We start from the raw sequence: 24,434 nt of genomic DNA, 5'->3' as shown, positions 1-24,434 counted from the left end.
TCAAAGGGCAAGGCCGATACCCTTCCTTGTTCTTTCCCAATCCGAGCTTGTTCTCCCTCTCTAATGACTTCGTCGACGATGGGACGTTAAACACTATACACTGAGGTGACGAAAGTCATGGGATAGCGATAAGCACATATACGGGTGGCTATAGTATAACGTACACGAGGTATAAAAGGGTAGCGCTTTGGCGGAACTATCATTTATACTGAGGTGATTCATGTGAAAAGGTTTCCGACGTGGTTATGATCCCACGATGGGAATTAACAAATTTTAAATGCGGAGTGATAGTTGGAGTTAGATGCATGGGACAGTCCATTTTGGAAATCGTTAATGAATTCCGTATTCTGTGGCCCACACTGTCAAGAGTGTGCAATACCAAATTACAGGCATTACCTCTCACCACGGACAGTGGAGTGGCCAACGGCCTTCACTTAACGACTGAGAGCAGCGGCGTTTGCGTAGAGTTGTCAGTGCTAACAGACAAGCACCATTGCGTGAAATATCAGCAGAAAGTAATGTGGGACGAACGAGGAACTTATCCTTTACGACAGCACACATCGCCTGAGTCCTTGACCATACCGGTTGGACCCTAGACGATTGGAAAACCATGACCTAGTCAGATGAGCCATGGACTCAAGTGGTCAACAAGGCACTATGCACGCTGATGGTGGCTCCATAATAATGTGGACTATGTTTAAATGAACTCAAATGATTCAAATGGCTCTGAGCACTATGGGACTTAACTTCTGAGGTCATCAGTCCCCTAGAACTCAGAATTTCTTAAACCTAACTAACCTAAGGACATCACACACATCCATGCCCGAGGCAGGATTCGAACCTGCGACCGTAGCGGTCGTGCGGTTCCAGACTGTAGCGCCTAAAACAGCTCGGCCACTCCGGCCGGCCATGAACTCAACCAAACTATTTGCAGCCATTCATGGACTTCATGTACCCAAACAACGATAGAATTTTTACCGATCATAATTCGCCATGTAACCCGGTCACAATTTTTCGCAATTGTTTCGGAAAACAATCTGGACAATTCAGGCGAACGGTTTGATCACCCAGATCGCCCGACATGAATCCCTTTGAACAGCATGGGACATAATCGAGAGGTTAGTTCGTGCACAAAATTCTGCACGGGAAACACGTGATTATGGACGGTTATAGAGGTAGTATGGCTCAGTATTTTTGCTGAGGACTTTCAACGACTTGTTGAGTGAATGCCACGTCAAATTGCTACATCATGCCGGGGAAAAGGAACTCCGACACGATATTAGGAGGTATCCCATGCTTTTTGTCACCTCAGCATAATCTTCCTTCTTTCCTTCGCTCATGGCCGTTGGCACATAGCGAAACTAAGATAGTGACCCACAACTGTATGTGGTCCTTTAACATCGAAACCGGTATCCAAAATTTGAAATAATCTTAGCATGTGTCATTGCTCTCTGTTTTCTTCTTCTTATTCTTCTTCTTTTTCTAGTGACTATCCATTTCGGATTGTAGTGACCAACATTCTATTGCATTCTACGAAGTGATTATGGAGAAAAAAATGTAGTAAAAATACTGTAAACGGAAGAAAAATTTGTAGTAAAAAATACCGTAACCGGACGACCAGCTGCCACTATTTCCTGTAATAATTTCTCGAGGAAACAATAATTTCAGCTCCTTCCTTGTCTTTTGAGTACAAGGCTCCATGGAAGGGTGCCTCCTTTGGACATGTGACACGGTCACCAACTGAAGTGAAAAAATACGGAAAAAGGGGCCGCTAGTATGCTTGTTTACGTCAGCGTCAGTCCACGCACGCACCACGAAGTGACGTGGTGGGCAGTAGAGTGTTGTGTTCCGCGCCGGATTGTCGCCAGCTGACACCTGAGGCGGCGTGTTGCCAACGGCGTTACGTCACACGAACGCTCACTGTCGGAGCGGCGCGGCGGCTCCGGTAGCTTGTCATCGGTGCACTGTAAGGTAACTCTCTCTCCCTCTTTCTCTTACGGCAAGAAGAAAGGAATAAAAGTGAGGTAGTGTTAATAGTTTCATCCTTCTTTACCTCCTCTGCATTACTGCAGAGGACGTATCACTGAGGACATTTGTACTGTGCAGGCAGTACACGTGAGGTGACTAGTTGTTTCCACTGCCCTGTGTGGAATACATAAGTTCTTGTACACTTCACTAACCTGCTATCTTCATGATGATGATGTCCCCAGCGTAGAAAACAGCACGCAGGTCGTGGATTCTTTTTCTTGGGGCGGAAATTAACTTCGCAAGGAACTGCTGTTACGAATAGACTATAACTCATTTGGGATGCCACTCGCGTTTTTATTGATATAGACACGAGAAACTATTCTTGATCACAACATATTCAACATATCTTTCCACAGTCATTATATCTGGCTGAAATAACATGAAATACATCCTGCCACAGACAACATGTCTGTCTACTGGAACCGTCAGAACTGGAGAATAAAATTACATGAATCAAATACTATTATTACAGACAACATGTCTGTACCTAGCGACGGTCGGAACTGTAGTAAATAAAATTGCATGAAACAAATACTGCTATAACAGAAAACATGTCTGTCTACTGGAACGGTCAGAACTGGAGAGCCGGACTGACCGAGACACTTCGTGCGCCAAACCAGCAAGGCGTGATCCGAACGCCACCGAAGTGCATCGGCAGTAATATCGTCAGTCTTTTGTTTTAGTAATACTTTGACTGATAGCTGGCTGTTGAGAGATGTTTATTTAAAAAAAATGAAGTAATTTGGATGACAGGTTTAATTAATAATAGCAACTTAAGTTTGTTCTGGCGCCCTACCGTCGAACACAGCAGCCAATCACAGAGCAGCAGCATCATGCAGGCGGTCTTTCTCACGGGAATGGTACCGAATCTAACATCTGTCACCGGTACCTCATCGCACATTGCGTCATCTCTATGCTTCTTGCATCTCCACTGCCCTGGGAATAGCTTCCTGGAGCGTAATATGATGGCTGAATAAGCCAGAAATATTACACTCTCTCTGAGCATAGCGGAGGGAACCGTCACCTCTGAGCTAGAACTTAGCAATATGACGCAGTGATGTAACATCGGACTCGTCCACGGTACGTGGGGTACAAGATTATATCAGAGCGTACTGTTGATATATCAGTACTGTTTCCACAGTTAATTCTTAACAATCGGTAACTGTTCTCGCTGGGTGCCTTTTTCATCTCGCTCTTTGCTGCTTCAAATGATTTACGGGATAACAGAAACCTTGACATGCCCAGTTCACACTGGCCTCATTGTGTAAAGTTCATTTGGTGTTCCGTCTGTGTTAGTCGTGAATATTTATTTACTCATTATCTTTCCTGTTACTGCCGTACTATCCATCAGGAACAGAAGTAACTACTGATGTTGCTACCTTAAATACACAATAACGGTGCTAGCACTGATTCTGTGGTTTAATGTCTACGACGTTGGCTCGCGTTAGTCTGATTCCCAGCAACCATCTCAGATAATTTGATGAGAAGCTCATGGGATTCACTCAGACTCGCGAGGCCAAGAGTGGACCTACTTTTAGTAAATAAGTGGTGAAACTCATATTCCAAGTCGCCGAACTGGCAACAAAAAGAGCACGCGTTAGGCTGTGTGGGAGACGCCATATTTATTTACCAGAGCTTGACAACTGCGTGACGATGCCAGGAGGGCGGGATTGTCATACTCGAAGTAAAGTATGTCACAGTGAGGGAACACAGCCTCTTCTTCCCTCCGTACCGTGACATTGCTAGCTTTCGTTTTCTCGAGTGTCGAAATTTCTCTACCTTCTCCCATACTCAACACGGTGAAAACTTGGCGTACACCATCTGCGTCTACATCATCACCTGCATCCACTATCTGCAGGCCACTTTACGATATGTGACGAAGGGTATCATCGTCACAGCCTCCGCCCACTCGCCTCCCCTTACATGTACAACCCGCAAACAGAGACTGGAAACAACGGCTGTTCGTAGATCGCCGTGTGAACTCCATTTCCTCAGAGCTTCTGTTCGTGCTCATTCTGCGAGACTTTGGAGGGAGGAAGTACGAGGTGCATTCAAGTTCTAAGCCCTCCGATTTTTTTTCTAATTAACTACTCACCTGAAATCGATGAAACTGGCGTTACTTCTCGACGTAATCGCCCTGCAGACGTACACATTTTTCACAACGCTGACGCCATGATTCCATGGCAGCGGCGAAGGCTTCTTTAGGAGTCTGTTTTCACCACTGGAAAGTCGCTGAGGCAATAGCAGCACGGCCGGTGAATGTGCGGCCACGGAGAGTGTCTTTCATTGTTGGAAAAAGCCAAAAGTCACTAGGAGCCAGGTCAGGTGAGAAGGAAGCATGAGGAATCACTTCAAAGTTGTTACCACGTAGAAACTGTTACGTAACGTTAGTTCGACGTGCGGGTGCGTTGTCTTAGTGAAACAGCACACGCGCAGCCCTTCCCGGACGTTTTTGTTGCAGTGCAGGAAGGAATTTGTTCTTCAAAACATTTTCGTAGGATGCAACTGTTGCCGTAGTGCCCTTTGGAGCGCAATGGGTAAGGATTACGCCCTCGCTGTCCCAGAACATGGACATCATCATTTTTTCAGCACTGGTGGTTACCCGAAATTTTTTTGGTGGCGGTGAATCTGTGTGCTTCCACTGAGCTGACTGGCGCTTTGTTTCTGGATTGAAAAATGGCATCCACGTCTCATCCATTGTCACAAAGTCCCATTCCTGCTGTCATTGCGCGTCAACATTACTTGGCAACATGCCACATGGGCAGCCGTGTGGTCGTCCGTCAGCATTCGTGGCACCCACCTGGATGACACTTTTCGCATTTTCAGGTCGTCATGCAGGATTGTGTGCTCAGAACCCACAAAAATGCCAACTCTGGAGGCGATCTGTTCAACAGTCATTCGGCGATCCCCCAAAACAATTCTCTCCACTTTCTCGATCATGTCGTCAGACCAGCTTGTGCGAGCCGGAGGTTGTTTCGGTTTGTTGTCACACGATGTTCTGCCTTCATTAAACTGTCGCACCCACGAACGCACTTTCGACACATCCATAACTCCATCACCACATGTCTCCTTCAACTGTCGATGAATTTCAATTGGTTTCACACCACGCAAATTCAGAAAACGAATGATTGCACGCTATTCAAGTAAGGAAAACGTCGCCATTTTAAGTATTTAAAACAGTTCTCATTCTCGCCGCTGGCGGTAAAATTCCATCTGCCATACGGTGCTGCCATCTCTGGGACGTACTGACAATGAACGCGGCCTCATTTTAAAACAATGCACATGTTTCTGTCTCTTTCCAGTCCGGAGAAAAAAAATCGGAGGCCTTAGAACTTGAATGCACCTCGTAATATGTTAACGCGACATTTCCTGCGAACATAAGCTTTCTTTATTTCTGTCATAAATCCATCCGTGATAAACAACATCTGACTTGTAGAGTCTGCCACTGGAGTTTCAAAAAATGGTTCAAATGGCTCTAAGCACTATTGGACTGAGGTCATCAGTCCCCTAGAACTTAGAACTATTTAAACCTAACTAACCTAAAGACATCACACACATCCATATCCGGAGCAGGATTCGAACCTGCGACCGTAGCAGCAACGCTGATTCGGACGGAAGCGCCTAGAACCGCTCAGCCACAGCGGCCGACCACTGGAGTTTGTTGAAGATCTCCCTAACGCTCTCTCATTTAGTAAACGATCCTGTGTTGAAACGTGGCGCTCTTCGTTACATCTTCTCGACCTCACCGAGCGAGGTGACGCAGTGATTAGGACGATAGATTCCGCATTCAGGAAAATGACGGTTCAAATCCCCGTCTGGGCATCCAGATTGGGTTTTCAGTGATTTTTCCAAATCGCTCCAGGCAAATGCGGGATGGTTGCTTTGAAAAGGGCATGGCCGATTTCCTTCCCCTCCTTGAAGAGTCACAGCCTGTTCTCCATCTCCAATGACCTCGATGTCGACGGGACGTTAAGCCATGTAATGTTCTTTGCTTCCTTTCTCCAGCTCTGCTAATAATCCAGTCTAGTAAAGGTACCAAACTGATAAACACTGCTCAAGAAACAGTCTTACAAGAGTTTCGTGAGCTGTTTCGTTTCTTGATGAAATAAATTTCCTTAAGATTATTCCAATGTTTTTCCTGTTCAAATGTGTGCACGATTTCTCACCGTAACCGATTCATTTGTGAACTTCTTGTTTCATCTTTTCTTATCGATCTTGCCTATGAAATCATTTACTGTGCACAGCTCTAGTATTAGCGCCATTCATACCTTTATTTGTACAAAAATAAAATAGAATAACAGATATTCCAACATAAAAGAAACTATGATATGAAGATGGTATCTGTTCTTTCTGTCCGAAAGAACATACCATCTGTTCTTTCAGACCGTGCAGCTTTCTAGAATGAAATTATAATGAAATCAAGACCCTAAGCTGCTGACAGGCGTTGATATACATCAACGGGGATACTTGAAAATGTGTGCCTCGACCGGGACTCGAACCCGGGATCTCCTGCTTACATGGTAGACGCTCTATCCATCTGAGCCACCGAGGGCTCAGAGGATAGTGCTACAGCAGGGATTTATCTCTTGCACGATTGCTGTGAGACCCACATTTCCAACTTAATGTCCACACACTACATTCGTAGTGCCCCTGCCAATTACACTCATTACTCGCGGCAGACAAGCTTACGGAGTCCCTTAAGATGTATAGCAACACCTGTTGGCAGCTTAAGGGTCTTGATTTCATTATCATTACATTCTAGAGAGCATGTCCGATGGAACAGATCTTTATATAGTTAAGGCTAACCGGCCATCGACCTTCTGTGCTGATGATCACGCATTGCCTGAACTCTTACGGGACTCGGTAAGATTGTCTGCCGCCAGTAATGAGTGTAATGGGTAGGGGCACTACGAATGTAGTGTGTGGACATTAAGTTGGGAATGTGGGTCTCAGGGGGAGCGTGCAAGGAATAAATTCCTGCAGTCACACTATCCTCTGTGCCCTCGGTGCCTCAGATGGATAGCACGTATGCCATGTAAGCATGAGATCCCGGGTTCGAGTCCCTATCGGGGCATGCATTTCCAACTGTCCCCGTTGATCTATATCAACGACTTTCGGAAGTTTAAGTGTCTTGATTTCATTATAATTTCATAAAAAAGTGGTCATCTTGACAAATATTCCTCATATCAAGGAAGTTAATTTCTATGGCCGCACTTGTGCAGCTGCAGTGTCCACCACTTTTATCCTCTGTTTCGCTACCTAGGACTTCTCGAGGAATTAAAATAGCCGGCTGCTGCTAGGTCTATTTGCAGAGATTGTTTGTGGTAGCATTGTCTCCCGACTTAGCTCTCACCAGGCGAGCTGCTCGACGAACTGCAAACTCACTCAGATACGGGGACACACGTGGCGCGTCCCCAGCTGCGCTTCTATAAAAGGACGTCCCGTGCGTGCGACGCGCACGTGTCCTCGCCGGAGGAACACACACTTTGCTCATGCCGTCTGACAGCGTCAGCGATATTCTTAGTGGATACAACCTATGAAAGAACATTTCTGCGTATTTCCATCATCAGTAGTGCTTGAGGTTTGAGTTCTGGTAACGAATGCAAACAGAACATCTACATGCTTTTCCAGATTTTCCGAGTCCTTAGCTTCATACTGCAGTGCTAGCCATTAAAATTGCAACACGAAGAAGGATACCAAATAACGAAATTCTCTTTATTGTGTGTACAGACTATAATACAAGGAGTGTTCGATAATTACCTACGCTTTATTTTTTCCTTCATTCATGGGGTGCACTTTAACTCCACATTACAGCTGCAAGTATGTAATACTTTGGCCTATCTGTAGATGGAAAGCCACTTGAACTGGAATCAGTCCACAGTATATCTCGTAAAGTAAGTGAAAATTTACGTGTACATGGAGCGGAATGTTGGAAATCACGAAGAAGAATATAAAGAAATTAAGAGGAACGCAAACTAAGTACAAGAGGCACTGACGTAGAGTAACAAGAGGGGATCGGGTAAGAAATCAAAAATAAGAGATAGAATTGGCATTAGCAAGAGATATTACAGGAACAACTGAAAGGAAACGGTGCAGGGGGTTTGGGGTCTTTAATGTCCTTGGACATATATCCCGAGAAGATAGTGGAGTGGCTACCCCTAGAAAGAAAAATAAGGAGGACCTACACGGAATTGACGTATGGAACTTCACGATACCATTGGATCCCAAAGATAGAAAGCGAGAGGTGGGGAAGACTTCAAACGCTGTCGTTTAGTCAGTCACTTTTGCGTGTTGTGTGCATTTTTTTTTCACAGATGTACTGCACGCTTTGCCAAAACGATTCCAACAGATGTCTGTCTTTTATCTGAACGCTGTATCTCTCCAGCGGAGAGGCATTACCGTTCTTCGTAGAGATGCGTCGTTCATTGTGGAGTGTGCTTACCATATTGTAGTGTGTGTGTGTGTGTGTGTGTGTGTGTGTGTGTGTGAGAGAGAGAGAGAGAGAGGGGGGGGGGGGGGGGGAGGGAGAGAGCGTAGCGCGGCGATGCACTCGGCGCCACATGTAGTATACACAGTACCCCCACCTGCGTCGGCTCTGTCAGCAGCGGGTTTTTTGCACTGAAGCTCTGATGCTGAAGCTGTGTGTGGTGTCCGCAGTCGTCGAGGACTGTGTTAACTCCCCTCCACAGCCGAGGTCGCTAATGCACAGCCGTAGCTGACCCGGAGATAGCCAATTCAGATCAGTATAGTGGGAAAAAAATTGCCACATTTCGACTGCCGACGGTGGCGGAGGTGTGCTTCTGAATTTTTGATTACAAAACTGTGTCCCGGTGTCCTGCCTTAAAGCCGAAACCCTTCCTGAATGCCTGTGTGGCTTGTCCCCGCCGTACACAAGCACGAGGTTGTATTACACTCCTCGAAATGGAAAAAAGAACACATTGACACCGGTGTGTCAGACCCACCATACTTGCTCCGGACACTGCGAGAGGGCTGTACAAGCAATGATCACACGCACGGCACAGCGGACACACCAGGAACCGCAGTGTTGGCCGTCGAATGGCGCTAGCTGCGCAGCATTTGTGCACCGCCGCCGTCAGTGTCAGCCAGTTTGCCGTGGCATACGGAGCTCCATCGCAGTCTTTAACACTGGTAGCATGCCGCGACAGCGTGGACGTGAACCGTATGTGCAGTTGACGGACTTTGAGCGAGGGCGCATAGTGGGCATGCGGGAGGCCGGGTGGACGTACCGCCGAATTGCTCAACACGTGGGGCGTGAGGTCTCCACAGTACATCGATGTTGTCGCCAGTGGTCGGCGGAAGGTGCACGTACCCCGTCGACCTGGGACCGGACCGCAGCGACGCACGGATGCACGCCAAGACCGTAGGATCCTACGCAGTGCCGTAGGGGACCGCACCGCCACTTCCCAGCAAATTAGGGATACTGTTGCTCCTGGGGTATCGGCGAGGACCATTCGCAACCGTCTCCATGAAGCTGGGCTACGGTCCCGCACACCGTTAGGCCGTCTTCCGCTCACGCCCCAACATCGTGCAGCCCGCCTCCAGTGGTGTCGCGACAGGCGTGAATGGAGGGACGAATGGAGACGTGTCGTCTTCAGCGATGAGAGTCGCTTCTGCCTTGGTGCCAATGATGGTCGTATGCGTGTTTGGCGTCGTGCAGGTGAGCGCCACAATCAGGACTGCATACGACCGAGGCACACAGGGCCAACACCAGGCATCATGGTGTGGGGAGCGATCTCCTACACTGGCCGTACACCACTGGTGATCGTCGAGGGGACACTGAATAGTGCACGGTACATCCAAACCGTCATCGAACCCATCCTTCTACCATTCCTAGACGGGCAAGGGAACTTGCTGTTCCAACAGGACAATGCACGTCCGCATGTATCCCGTGCCACCCAACGTGCTCTAGAAGGTGTAAGTCAACTACCCTGGCCAGCAAGATCTCCGGATCTGTCCCCCATTGAGCATGTTTGGGACTGGATGAAGCGTCGTCTCACGCGGTCTGCACGTCCAGCACGAACGCTGGTCCAACTGAGGCGCCAGGTGGAAATGGCATGGCAAGCCGTTCCACAGGACTACATCCAGCATCTCTACGATCGTCTCCATGGGAGAATAGCAGCCTGCATTGCTGCGAAAGGTGGATATACACTGTACTAGTGCCGACATTGTGCATGCTCTGTTGCCTGTGTCTATGTGCCTGTGGTTCTGTCAGTGTGATCATGTGATGTATCTGACCCCAGGAATGTGTCAATAAAGTTTCCCCTTCCTGGGACAATGAATTCACGGTGTTCTTATTTCAATTTCCAGGAGTGTATAAGAACGTGGAGAGGGAATGACTCCTACCCTCTATGAGGGTATCAGCTAATAAGGCTACAGATGTCTGAATAATATGCTGAACTATGAGGCTTCAGACTGCCGCTAGGACTTTGGCTCTACACAAGGTGCAAAACAGTTTCGTTGAAGTTACTGCCATAAAAAAGAAACCAATCAGTGACGAGCGCGCGACGGTGCGTGCATTTAACCTAACTTGCCCCAGTTAACACCTTTTATTCTCAAGAGAGCAGTTTTTGGTTACAATAACGCAAAGCAATTGTTTAAGCTCAACACAGGAAGCTAAAGTTCGTTAAACTGCTTTTTCACGGCTGGTTTCTTTAGTCGCGATTTTCCTTTGTTTTTCACTGTATAAAGTATGACTATTAATTGGTCTACGCTAGAAGTACTTTAACTTCATTATTAAGATCATTACAGGCGGAACGGAAGTCTTTCACCGCAAAATGATGCGGAAAGCAACCGTCCCGGCTTCTGATTTAAGTGACTTAACGGAACGCAAGGAAACCTAAATCTGCGAGTCCACTTACTTACCGATGCGCTACTTCGCTCGTAATGTGATAGGATCGACCATGCAACGTTTTCATTCCTGAAATTTAAAGGCCACATAGTTAAATTTACGCTAATGTACATATAGCGTCATAAACTTTTATTGTAACAATTAGATCAGTAACTTTGTACTAAGACAAACGAAAAAATAAACAGAAATTAACTCTGAAATACTTGTTTTCTCAAACATAATTTTTACAGTTAGTGCCAAAATTTCTGACTACAAAACCGCCCAAAAGTTTAAAATCATAGACTCACACAATGGAAAGCTCCTGGCACATTACAAATGATTGTCACACCTCGAAATTTTTGCGAACAATTTCTCACAGATGTTCACTTCCACACATTGATCAGTGATTGACTTCTATTTTGTGGCAGAGGTTGAAAATACCTGACTCCATCCTCTGTACACGCTGGTTATACATCGCGTCCTGCGCTCATCCACTGCGGCGCTCGTGGTCACAGTACAAAGTCGTAAGACCTGATGATGGGCATGTAAGAGCCCGAAACCAGTAGTGTTTTCACTGCTCCGAAACCAGTTGTGAAAAAAAAACCTTACAACTGAAGCGGTATTTTCAGCCTCTGCTACAATGATCGGTTACGGATGCTCCTCCGGCAGGACTGGTTGCTCTATTTTGTGGTTCGAGCCCCATAACGGCGCATTGCTTCTGGAAATTTTTGTTCGCTCGCTGCTCTGACATTATTTGTTCTTTCTTCTTGTGTCCTGTGTCCAAGTTTGTCAAATATAGCTAAAACAGTTTCTGGTAAGGACCACCTACATTCCGAGATCAGACATCTGAAAATGGTGTTGTGGCAGTAGTGAATGAGATTCGGACGTACATCAAATAATAGAGGCAAAATGCTCGAAGATCAAAGTACTCAATCCGTTCTATTACCATCCAAGAAAATTCTTAAGATGTTGCGTCCATTTAAAGACAACCTTGGTCTCAGTGCTACGGGAATTATAGAATTCACTGTAAATGTGGTAACGATTACGTTGGTTAGTGTGCGCTGCACGGAACACTGGCGCCATATTAAGTATCACTATTTTGGCAAATCTAGTGTTTCCGAACACGCCTCATAAACAAAAATATAATTATGTGAGATGAAACGAAAATCTCATACAATGCATCTAACGTGTGGGATTCTGTTATCAAAGAAGTCTTTGAAATCAGAACGTGCAACACAACTTTCACCGAGGTAGTGGCTGTACAGGAAATGGGCGATCCGTGCTTAGAGGGCACAGAGAAATAAGCTGTGGTTCCAACCTTGAATCGAAATCAGCATCGTTACTAATGTCCCTTCATCAGAGACGTTGACACAATCTGTAGTAGCATCTGGAAATTTCATGAGCTTTTAGCCTCTCAATGACAGACTTTGGCCAACTACAGAACAGTTATAAACAATCTTTCGCTACTTGAGAGGGCCCCCATGAAAAACGAGTGATCGTAAGAGCATGAAACTTTGCGGAAACGTTTGTTAGAGAAATAAAGAAGAAACCATTGAAACAAACATTTCAATTTCCAGTTGAGAGGGTAACATTTGTTAATTGCGTACCATGTTTACATCCCAGGTTACAATATTGCTCATTGTGACGACCCTGCATCCACGACAGCCGGAAAACACACTAGAGACATCATTACACAGTTATTCGAATCGCTTTTCCAACAATGTATCACGAAATTTTCAGCTGTCGTGACACAGCTCGTAAACGGCTTGAAGACAGAATGTTGCATCCAGTACTTTCAGACATGGCAACGGTAACTTCTTTATCAGCCTGTGGCGCATTTGGCCTTCGGCCTCTCCCGGGAGCAATTCTTAGATCGCCAGTTAATTAGAGCTTCCGAATAAAGTTCGTCAAGCCTGGTGCGGGAAGACAACCTCTCCGTGTTGATTTAATGCATCGACACTCGCGAAAAGCAGCATCACTATTGGCGTTGTTTTGATAAAACAGTTTTATACGAGTAAAGCCGTGCTCTCCTTGTCCAGACCCATGTCGACTCTTAACTGCAACGAACACTGATGCTAATGTTTTAACCCTATGTCGCCTTACCAGTAGCGGCTGCTAACGACAAGTCATTACACTAACAACGAAAATCCTGTAGCGTACGGCCTGAACTTAATTCCTATAAAGTTGGTTTCCATGTGGTAAACAGTCTTCCGTCTACACTAGCTCAAGTAGCGAAAGCTTAATTATAACCACCATCTAGTCGTGTGTAGGAAAGCACCGCACGGCCTAGTAGTAGTACAGTTAACTACTGAGTACATTGCCAGGAGAAAGCTGAAGCAAGGAGTATAAAGTTTTAACTATCATCTCGATAAAATATAATTACGTATGCAATTCATTTTAGTTTGCAGGTGCATGTCTGTTGTCCTGGTACGCAATGAAATACCCGAGCCAGTATTCCGTACGAAGCCGGTAGGTGAGCCAAAACAAAATGGCGCAGCGATATATCCATGGAGGTGTAACGAGGAGAGATGGCGCTACCGCTTTACGCTGTACGTTGTTTTGAACCCAGCGCCGCCTTGTTAAATGGCTCTGAGCACTATGGGACTTAACATCTATGGTCATAAGTTCCCTAACTAATTAAACCTAACTAACCTAAGGACATCACACAACACCCAGTCATCACGAGGCAGAGAAAATCCCTGACCTCGCCGGGAATCGAACCCGGGAACCCGGGCGCGGGAAGCGAGAACGCTACCGCGCGACCACGAGCTGCGGACTCCGCCTTGTTAATTACCCCGAAACATTAGCAGGTAATTGCTTCTTGTTCTTAATTTCTTTCCTGTACGCAGTAGTTGTGTTAAATAGCTAATGGTACAGTGCTTTTGTGAGTAAAAAAAGCATCAAGGAGGCATTTTCAGACGATTTTGTAATCTTAAGTGCCTATTTGATCCAGTAATAAAACGCACTTCGCCTCTTTAATTTAACTTTCTTTTCGTCTCGAATAACCAAGAAGAGAAGTATGAAAATCCTGCTTTCATGATCCAACATTTTTCTTGATAGGGACTGACTAAACTGATATTCGGTCAGTGTCAAATCAAATGGCTCGGAGCACTATGGGACTTAACATCTGCGGTCATCAGTCCCCTAGAACTTAGAACTACTTGAACCTAACCAACCTAAGGACATAACACAGATCCATGCCCGAGGCAGGATTCGAACCTGCGACCGTAGCGGTCGCGCGGTTCCAGACTGAAGCGCCTAGAACCGCTCGGCCACACCGGCCGGCCTGGTCAATGTCCTCCTCCCGAAAATGCTGAGAACACATTTTGCAATTTTTGGTTGGTTTCTAGTCTTTCATTCACACAGCGTTCACAAGAGAGTTTCGAGTTGGACTGACAGGAAATCTAAAGTTAAATGACAGAAATAAAACCACTACAGTAAAAGTAACCAGCGTAACTAAAATTAATGTACATGATAGAAAATATCGCTTGAACGAATCCACTTACTAATGAAATGTGATTCCTTTACACATTCAACTATAATCAGACTAGTACGACTGCAAATAGTGCAAGCTAGCATTATTTATCCAAACACTTCCACCGGAAGCCAATATTTGGCCGTACTAACATGCCGAATGTCGGCTTCAAGTTTGTGACGTTATGACAACTCCCCTCGTTACACCTCCTCGGATATATCGACGGGCTTCACCAGCCTGCAGTACCTCCCCTTCCGACGTGCTACGGAACTTTGGATGAGGGATTTCATTGTTTAGCAGGACTACAGACTTACAGTTGGGGAAAAATACACTAGGTAATATACTACTGGCCATTAAAATTGCTATACCAAGAAGAAATGCAGATGATAAACGAGTATTCATTGGACAAATATATTATACCAGAATTGACATGTGATTACATTTTCACCCAATTTGGGTGAATAGATCCTCAGAAATCAGTACCCAGAACTAGCACCTCTGGCCGTAATAACGGCCTTGATACGCCTGGGCATTGAGTCAAACAAAGCTTGGATGGCGTGTACAGGTATAGCTGCCCATGCAGCTTCAACACGATACCGCAGTTCATCAAGAGTAGTGACTGGCGTATTGTGACGAGCCAGTTGCTCGGCCACCATTGACGAGACGTTTTCAATCGGTGAGAGATCTGGAGAATGTGCTGACCAGGGCAGCAGTCGAACATTTTCTGTATCCAGAAAGACCCGTACAGGACCATCAACATGCGGTCGTGCATTATTCTGCTGAAATGTAGTGTTTCGCAGGGATCGAATGAAGGGTAGAGCCACGAGCCGTAACATATCTGAAATGTAACGCCCACCTTTGAAAGTGCCGTCAATGCGAACAAGAGGTGACCGAGACGTGTGACCAATGGCACCCCATACCATCACGCTGGGTGATACGCCAGTATGGCGATGACGAATACACGCTTCCAATGTGCGTTCACCGCGATGTCGCCAAACACGGATGCGACCATCATGATGCTGTAAACAGCACCTGGATTCATCCGAAAAAATGACGTTTTGCCATTCGTGTGCCCACGTTCGTCGTTGAGTACACCATCGCAGGCGCTCCTGTCTGTGATGCAGCGTCAAGGGTAACCGCAGCCATGGTCTCCGAGCTGATAGTCCATGCTGCTGCAAACGTCGTCGAACTGTTCGTGCAGATGGTTGTTGTCTTGCAAACGTACTCATCTGTTGACTGGGGGATCGAGACGTGGCTGCACGATCCGTTACAGCCATGCGGATAATATGCCCGTCATTTCGACTGCTAGTGATACGAGGCCGCTGGGATCAAGCACGGCGTTCCGTATTACCCTCTTGGACCCACCGATTCCATTTTCTGCTAACAGTCATTGGATCTCGACCAACGCGAGCAGCAGTGTCGCGGTACGGTAAACCGCAATCGCGATACGATACAATCCGACCTTTATCAAAGTCGGAAACGTGATGGTACGCATTACTCGTCCTTACACGAGGCATCACAACAACGTTTCACCAGGCAACGCCGGTCATCTGCTGTTTGTGTATGAGAAATCGGTTGGAAACTTTCCTCGTGTCAGCACGTTGTAGGTGTCGCCACCGGCGCCAACGTTACGTGAATGCTCTGAAAAGCTTATCATGTGCATGTCACAGCATCTTCTTCCTGTCGGTTAAATTTCGCGTGTGTAGCACGTCATTTTCGTGGTGTAACAATTTTAATGGCCAGTAGTGTAGTTAAAACCTTATGACTATCCTGCTATACAAATACATCTCATGCGGCAGAGAAAAAAAGAGACGCTAGTCATTCATCCAGACTTTGTCGTCGCAAGAACAATTTTGAACGTGATACTGTTGCTCCGTCGGTTACCACGAGACAACAGTGACAGATCAGCGGAATAGAGGCGTTGTAGGCGGACGTCTCCGGCAGGCCTCGTCCTTTTGCGGCCGCGGTGATCTGTCTCTGGTTTGTAAATAGACTCTCTGGAGGGAGAGTGGCCGCCACCATCAGCGCTCAGCGGCCCGTCTTCAATGCCGGAGGCTCTCCTTTTCAGAGGCAGGGCCGGCGGCGGCGCATTGTCCGCCAGGGAATTGTAAAGGCGAGGGGAGGTCTTATCGGGCGCCGGCCTCAACTTCCCGCTCCATTCATCTCGAATTTACACCACAGAGGGGATGGAAACCGCCGTTAAATCCACCTGCCATTAAGGCGCACACTAACCACCGTGACGTTGCTTTTCGTTTCATTTGCCCACGCATCTCCTGTCTCCCTGCTGACGGTTTCATTAACACTGTTAATTATTGGCCCATTCATGGGCATTGGTGCTTTAATTTTCGGCTCTTATATTACAGATTAAATCTTTGTATTTCGTTTCACGTGTATTATCAAGAGTTCCTTGTCTGACGCTTGTCTTGCCTATAGGGGTGAATTCTCAGTGGAAGCAACAATAAAATTAGTCTAGCAGCACGGAAGTGCCATCAAAGCTTTCATAACCGGTTGTCTCAGATGCTGGCGGAAATTCAGCTATTACGATGTAAGTCTTGAAACTTTTTCGTCCAGAGCTGTATTGAACATCTTGAACACGGGTGGCCAAGAATTCGCTGTACGAGCCGTGCCCTGCCAGGAGTGCCATAGCACGTAGCCTCGGTGCACACATCCCCCACCACGCAAGGGCAGGGTAGAGGGAGAAACTGCGAACGCACTGCATCAGTGCAATTGCGGTGCATATGACTTGGTTTTACATTTCACATTTCTCAACAGCATCGATCACAACGCAACAGATATTCAGTATTATTTAGTTATTTTTGGTGAACTGAAGACATAGTTTTTAGCTGGTACATATAACTGTTATCTGCTACAAACTGTCCGCTTACGGACAGATGCAGACAGTTACACTCAGGTTGTCACGCAATCGTGTCTTATTTAAAAAATGGTTCAAATGGCTCTGAGCACTATGGGACTTAACATCTGAGGTCATCAGTCGCTTAGAACTGAGAACTAATTAACCCTAACTAACCTAAGGGCATCACACACAGTCATGCCCGAGGCAGGATTCGAACCTGCGACCGTAGCGGTCGCTCGGTTCCAGACTGTAGTGCCTAGAACCGCACGGTCACTCCGGCCGGCGTGTCTTATTTAGTTTCACACTCGAAGGAAATATCGTTCACACAAATATGTCGATTGAAATATGGTAGCACTTTTGCAACCACATTATGAAGATAAGGAAACTCTGCCTGAGGCAAACGGAGTAGACGCCCCGGACAGTTTTAACGTGAACGGATTTGCCATTAAAACGTGAATTACCATGCAAGTTAAAAGCTCGGAAACAGATATAAGGCGATCCTTGTAATTCTTTCAAGGCAAGAATGTGTCCCTTCTATAACAAAATTTTCTTTTTAAATGCATTCAATCAAATAAGAAAGAAGTTGTTTCGCACCTTGCAGTGTCTTACTGTGAGAACTGTGCACTCAAGTCCACTTAAAATGCGAGTTCTGCAATCCATTCGGCATGTTCTAATTTTCGTTGCTCCAATGTTTTAAATCGAAAAATTGCTCCAGGCATGCCCCTTGACTTAATCAACGTTCTTTTTACTAATATGTAAAGTCACCATACTCTTCGTTCATTTGGATCGAAAACATTTGCACTGACAGTGTAACAACGCGTGAGACTTCAGAAATATTACTATTCACTCCACCATTTCTTCACAAGCTTAATGCCTGCAGATTTAGCACAAAGTGATTTTTGATGTACAGAGCACTGAATCCTGTCTGTCGATTGTTGTAACTTTTTGCTGTTTCACTGTCAACTAAATCTTTATATTTTCTCTGCGTGGTATCATAAATACCGTTTCATACGAAACTTCCGCTCTGTCAATAGTATACTGCAATTTCCGTGTTGTATAGTATTTCATGTCGTACAAATACCCACCGTCTATGAATAAGAGTGAAGGTTGTGCTGTATGTTGTACAATATGTTTACGGATCTACTGAAACGATTTTTATTGTGCAAACTACTTGCACTGTATAGTCAGTGGCTAATATTGTGCGTATATTTTCGTTAGCTCAGTCCCGTATGCCAAAGTATTTGTTTCACTTTATTTGTTGTGGTATGTAAACAGAAATGTAGATATTTCTCTGAAATCTTCACTTTCATTTTAGAAATTATTGAATGTCAATAAGGATCTGCCAACTTTGGTGTGTATGAAATCATGCGACGGCGGTAACACTATTACTTTTATCGAAATATGCAGACGTAGATGAACTACGTTTAGTAAAGAAGTTATTAAGGAGCAATCAATGGAAGTGCAACAAAACAGATCTGTAACTGATGAGCTCCTTAATCCAGCATTTTGGTATTTTTGATGCCAAAATTCTAAAGGTCAAAAACGGTATGTAGATGGATGTGTGGGTAGAAAACCAAAAGCCAATGAAGAAAAAAACTTTTTGAAGGGCAAAAAAACTCTTCTATTTCATAAATAACCAAAACTTCAACATTAAATACGTATATAGATCTAGCCTTACCTTCATGTAATGTTTCAAGCTATCAATAATAGCTGGGCACGTTTCCATCACGATTAGGTTTATTGACTGTAGTGATACTGCACTTACGAATTTTAGGTTTTTAAATGAGTGGCCTGCAGCCACATAACGTGAGGTAATTGATAGGCACCGAGCTGCAGGAGTAATGTCTCAAAAATGAGAGTTGTTTCTGATAAGTTTAGTTGTAACCATTTCCAAAAATGCATCAAATGAGCGAGCGCCTGTCCTCAGAAAATTCCGATAGTTAATCGTTTGGCTCGCTTACCCTCAAGTCGTTCAGTAAATTTTCATAAGTCAGTCTTCCTTCTTTCTTATACTACTACTACTACTTCTTTATCCATCTACGCTTCTTTTCTTTCCGCGACCGCAAAGTTAGTCCAACGGTCCATATTCGCCATGTTTGCACCTCCGACATTTGACATGAAATTTGCGCAATATCATTTCGGTGTCAGGAGTCAACGGTCAGTGTATTGTACAGTATTATTGCCCAATATTATTGACAGTCTAGGGGCCGCTTTAGTCGCATTTCATCAGCAAGACTAAACGAACGTAGGAGCACGTCTGAAGATATCCAATGCAGCTGGGAGCAAAGAGTCAAGAAAGAAAAAAACGTTTCGTGGACCACGACCATACATCCCGCAATATTCACCAGCAGTTGGTACTAAGGTACCTTTAGATCTCCGCAAAAGTCCATTTGGTGTGCATAAAATATTAATTTACAAGTTGTTTGATGGCAACAGTGTATACATCGTTCACTTTAAGTGGACTCCCGGCCCTGTGACTGACGGGAATAGCTGTTTCGATAGAAGTCGGAAGACTGTATTAACGTCTCACCGATATTCGCTTGTTTCAGTGGATACCAATTTCAATATTTTATAAAAGGACTTCCTTCATTTTATATATCAATAGATTTAAATCAATATAAACCCAGTACACATAACATTCCTGTGATCTTTAACTCCACGTTTTACGTGTGCTTTCGTTTACCAGTAGATGAACGCATTGATTCGAGTAGGTAACTTTCCAAGATATTTTCTTGACCTTGTTAAAGCAGAACACATATTTAAGATAATATCCCATCACAAATATTACAAAATAAGGGGAAGTAATTTCTCCCCTCTCCCCCCGACCTCTCTTATCTTTAAGCAGCAAGCATGAATTAAATCGTATTCAAGCTCTATAAACATTTACTACTTCACAAATTTGTTTTCGAGATCCAAGCAATAACAGTTCACAGTCGCAGAAGAAAACGTTGGAAACTGTAATTTTCAGAAACAGACACATTGACACTATTAACAGATACCTGTTCCGATTGTTATCATTACTCTACGACATTTACATAACAAACTGGGACATAGCTACGTCTTCATTTCCTTTTTCCGTATAAAATAAAAATAATCAGCAAATTGCAAAATGTTATTGCTAAGGTACTAGCAACCACAGACAGATTTAACAAGTTACGGTTATTTGACGGCAGCAAGTCTAATCCGAATCCCTTGCTTTCGCAGAAATTCCTCTACAATGTACACTTTTCTATTCTCATTTTGATTTCCGATGAATGGTGAGCTCCATGTGGTTCCCAAGTCGTGCAGCGACCGTAAACCATAGAATTACCAAATATGCAGCAACCAGACGCAAAATCATGTTTTATTTATTCACTTCTTGCAAATCGATTTTAACTGATTAACAGCCATCATCGGTGCTTTCAACCAATATGTCCCCTGAGTAGTGATACTGTCTTAAGACAGAATACTGTCTTAAGACAGAATTACTACTCAGGGCACATATTGGTTGAAAGCACCGATGATGGCTGTTAATCAGTTAAAATCGGTTTGCAAAAGTGAATAAATAAAACATGATTTTGCGACTGGTTGCTGCATATTTGGTAATTTTATTTTGATTTCCATCACGTGGAGAAACTTTGAGAGATCACAAGCCGGCCGGGGTGGTCGAACGGTTCTAGGCGCTTCAGACTGGAACCGCGCGACCGCTACAGTCGCAGGTTCGAATCCTGCCTCGGGCATGGATGTTTGTGATGTCCTTAGGTTAGTTAGGTTTTCTAGTAGTTCTATGTTCTAGGGGACTGATGACCTCAGAAGTTAGGTCCCATAGTGCTCAGAGCCATTTGAACCAAGCCATTTAGAGATCACAAAAACATGATTTGTAAGCACATTTAGCTGTAACCTGTACTAATAAATCGTGATGACCGTGAAGAAGAAGTGAAACTCCTAGTATTGCTTTGCCAAAAACAACTGAATCTTAACCTTATGCCTAATGAATTTGATCGGTTTCAGGCGTAAGTGTGTCGTTATTAATAAAACTGTTCGTGAAACCGCCATCCCGGTCGTTAATACAGACTTCCGAAAAGGTGCCGCTACATTTCCTTCAAGTAACTCCTGAGTTGTTTCCATGAGGCTGACTGAATGATCTGTAAGGAAAAGGTGTTGGTGATACAAGGGAGCGAACCGTGATCACCTGTCTGTCAGCCAGAGAAACTGGCCGGTAAGACACAGTATTCTGAAGGACGTATTTGCACTGTCACCGGTATTTCTTTGGCAAGAGGAGAAGAAGAACCAGACAGGGCTATGTCTCGCCACCCTCTCCTGTTCGTGATTTCTTATACAATGGGAGTGCGAGGGGCAGTTCCGTGTGACCTTGGGTGCAGGTCTGTGCCTGAAGGCGGGGGAGGCGGCACCACAGTTAGGTAGGCAGCTACACGCTGGTGGCAGCTGGGTCACTTCCACTTTTCTGACTGCTTGAATGCACTGCACTGCATGCCCGATTAGAAACGACAGTTGGTGGCTCCACTGCTAAACCATTTCGCATTACGCAGAAACACAGTGTAACACCTTGGATCCCAATTTCTGTAATCACTACGACTGCCATACCGTAGTTAGTTTAGAAACCTTTTTAAGGGGCGTAGGACATCTGACGGGCCGACTTGGAGCAGGAGAGCAGACTTGGAGCAGCATGACCAGGATGGATTCAGGATTCACACTCATAGCAGTGGAAGTGCGAAAACATAACAAAACAATTTTTTTTACATAAAACATTTCATCATTTCTTTCACTTACTGTTGGCTGCATTTGTTGCTATAGGTACATTTTTCTTCACAAGCAAGAGAGAATGTTTGATGAATTTTGCACAGCATACAAACGATACTTACAGGTGTATGAAATTCTAGAATTTTCCAAATCTATTAAAAACTGTGATAGAAATTGAGATAATTAACTACAAAATTTGATTCTTTTCTATACATAAAGTTTAAAACGTAACAGTTTTTTCATAAATTAAATAGATTCTAGAGTTTCAGATACCTGCAAATATGGTTTGTATGCTGTGCAAAATGCATCGAACAGTCTCTCTTACTTATGAAACAAAGTGAACCTATAGCAACAAATGCAGCCAATAGTAAGTGAAAAAAATGATGAAATGTCACATGTAAAAAAAATATTTTGTTATGTTTTTGAACTTCCGCTGCTACGAGTGTGAATTCTGAATCCTTCCTGGTCATGCTGACAAAGTTTTATGAATTTACTTGTAAAAGTATAGACAGTGGAAATTAAAATGTCCTGTGGTGCCTCTCCTGCTTCAAGTCGGCCCGTTTGACGTCCTACCCCTCTTAAGGAACTTAGTTAACGTTGACCGAATAGCTTGTAACTAAGGGAAAAGCCACACCATACTCCTCAGACATGAACAGTATCGAGCATATCTTTGATGTCTTACAACGTGCTGGTCAGAAGAGCTCTCCACCCCCTTTTACTCGTACAAATTTATGGACAGCCCTGCAGGATTCGTGGTGTCAATTTACTCCAGCATTACTTCAGACATTAGTCGTTATCATGTCACGTCGTGTTGCGGCACTTCTGCGTATTCGCGGGGCCCTACACAATATTAGGCAGGTGTACAAGTTTCTTTGATTCTTCATTATATAAACGCGGCTTTTGGTGGGAGTTTGAAGCACTTCCGGTGGTGTCCCCGCGAGGCCCGCAGCAGATGTGTGAGTGAGGCGGGCGCTTCTGTAACGGCTGCCGGGACCGCCACTCGCCCCTGCATTCCTCCGAGGGCCGCCGGCCCGTGCTTCCGGCCTCGCTCCTGCCCACCACGTTGGAAGCTCTCGTCCTCTGTTCCGCTTCGATGAGTGCGGCTTAAAGCCGTCGGCACACGGAACGTGCATCCGAACGTTGAGCGTGCCGAGTTTCTGACGTCATAGCGTGGAATAGCACGTTCGGGAGTCTTTCCGAACGTGCAGAGCAATATGTGGCATGTCCGATAATCTGAGCGTGCGTCTGAGCGTTGACCAATGAGACGGCACAACGCCACCTACGTCACACGCACGCCGTCTCCCTTCAGTACAGAGTTGTGAGGCGCTAGACTGGCATTAATTTCAAGCCTATATGTATATATGCCGTTTCTGAGCACCAGCAAATTGGCAATCAGTGGAAAACGCGTTGTTAACTGTGTGATTCGTTCCAATAAAATAATGAGAAACATCATATTCGTGGCAAAAGAATTATTGCAACTTGCGTATTATGAGAGTAGGTTATTTGAAGCCAGCGACACACTGAAGATCCACCCACAACGAAATGTTCTTGGTACAATTTATTATAATTAAATTTCAATTTGTAACATATCTACGATTAAGGTTTAATGCAGGACGTAACAAACCGTGATTAGACAAATGTGGTCTGTTACTGGTGTAGCGTAACGACTAGCGTCACTGCTCGCTGGAGAGTTCTTTGTTGGGGGCGGTGGTTCGCGTTTTACCACTTCCAATTTTGTTTTCCTAACATTCGCGTTTTTATTGGGTTCTGATACTTTATTATTAGTTTAACATAAGTATATACTATAATATTTGGTGTTATGTAAATATAAGTTCACCTTTTTTGAGGGGTGACTTTGTTCGATTGGCTTAATCTACAGGACAGGACTTGTATAAAGATATTTTGCTCCTTTTTCTTTTACGCTTCGTAATTCACATGTTGCAAAGATTCTGCTACTGGGTAGGAACACTGATCAAGTAAGACTGATCTTGGGGTTGTACTAAAATGTGAGAATGATGAAATAATGTTTATCTTATGCGGAGAAGTATTCCAAATTTGTACCGCACTGTTTGTAATAGAACTTTTATAAGCCTGTGTCCTTATTGATTGGACATGGTTCTTTCCTTTTCGTGGACGGTGGAGGAAATGTGCGTTTTAATAGAGCTAACGTGGGAATTATACGCGCGTCCGTTGATGAAACAATGTGATTTACGAACTAGAAACATCCCTCAACTGCCGCTGGAGTGCGTTGCGATCGCGTATGCCACGTTGGGGCCCACGTACCGTATGCACAAGTCGCATCGTTCCTGAGCGTTCAGCAGCACGTTGAACTTGGCACGCTCAACGGCTTAAGGCTCGCTTTACACGAGCGAGTTTGTTGTGTCTCTCTGCCACCAATGGCGAGTCTGCTGCAGCGCCCCTGGCTATTACTTCCGTAATGATTCAAGCCTTGTCACGAATGGTCTTTTTCGTTAACATGTGTTGAATTA

General features: G+C 44.9%; 1 protein-coding gene and 1 non-coding gene across 2 annotated transcripts in view; one reads left to right on the top strand and one right to left on the bottom strand.

The window, feature by feature from the left end:
• Positions 1-24,434, top strand: part of LOC126162667 (rho-related GTP-binding protein RhoE-like) — a 280,013-nt gene that overhangs the window by 141,688 nt on the left and 113,891 nt on the right. The window lies entirely within an intron of this gene.
• On the bottom strand, positions 6,507-6,581 carry Trnat-ugu (transfer RNA threonine (anticodon UGU)). Its single transcript has one exon. It is a non-coding gene; the product is annotated as a tRNA-Thr (tRNA).

This window comes from Schistocerca cancellata, chromosome 2 (genome assembly GCF_023864275.1).
Source record: "Schistocerca cancellata isolate TAMUIC-IGC-003103 chromosome 2, iqSchCanc2.1, whole genome shotgun sequence".
Classification (NCBI taxonomy): Eukaryota; Metazoa; Arthropoda; class Insecta; order Orthoptera; family Acrididae; genus Schistocerca; species Schistocerca cancellata.
Note: the sequence above shows the minus strand (reverse complement) of the source record. Positions and strands in the feature narration are given on the sequence as shown.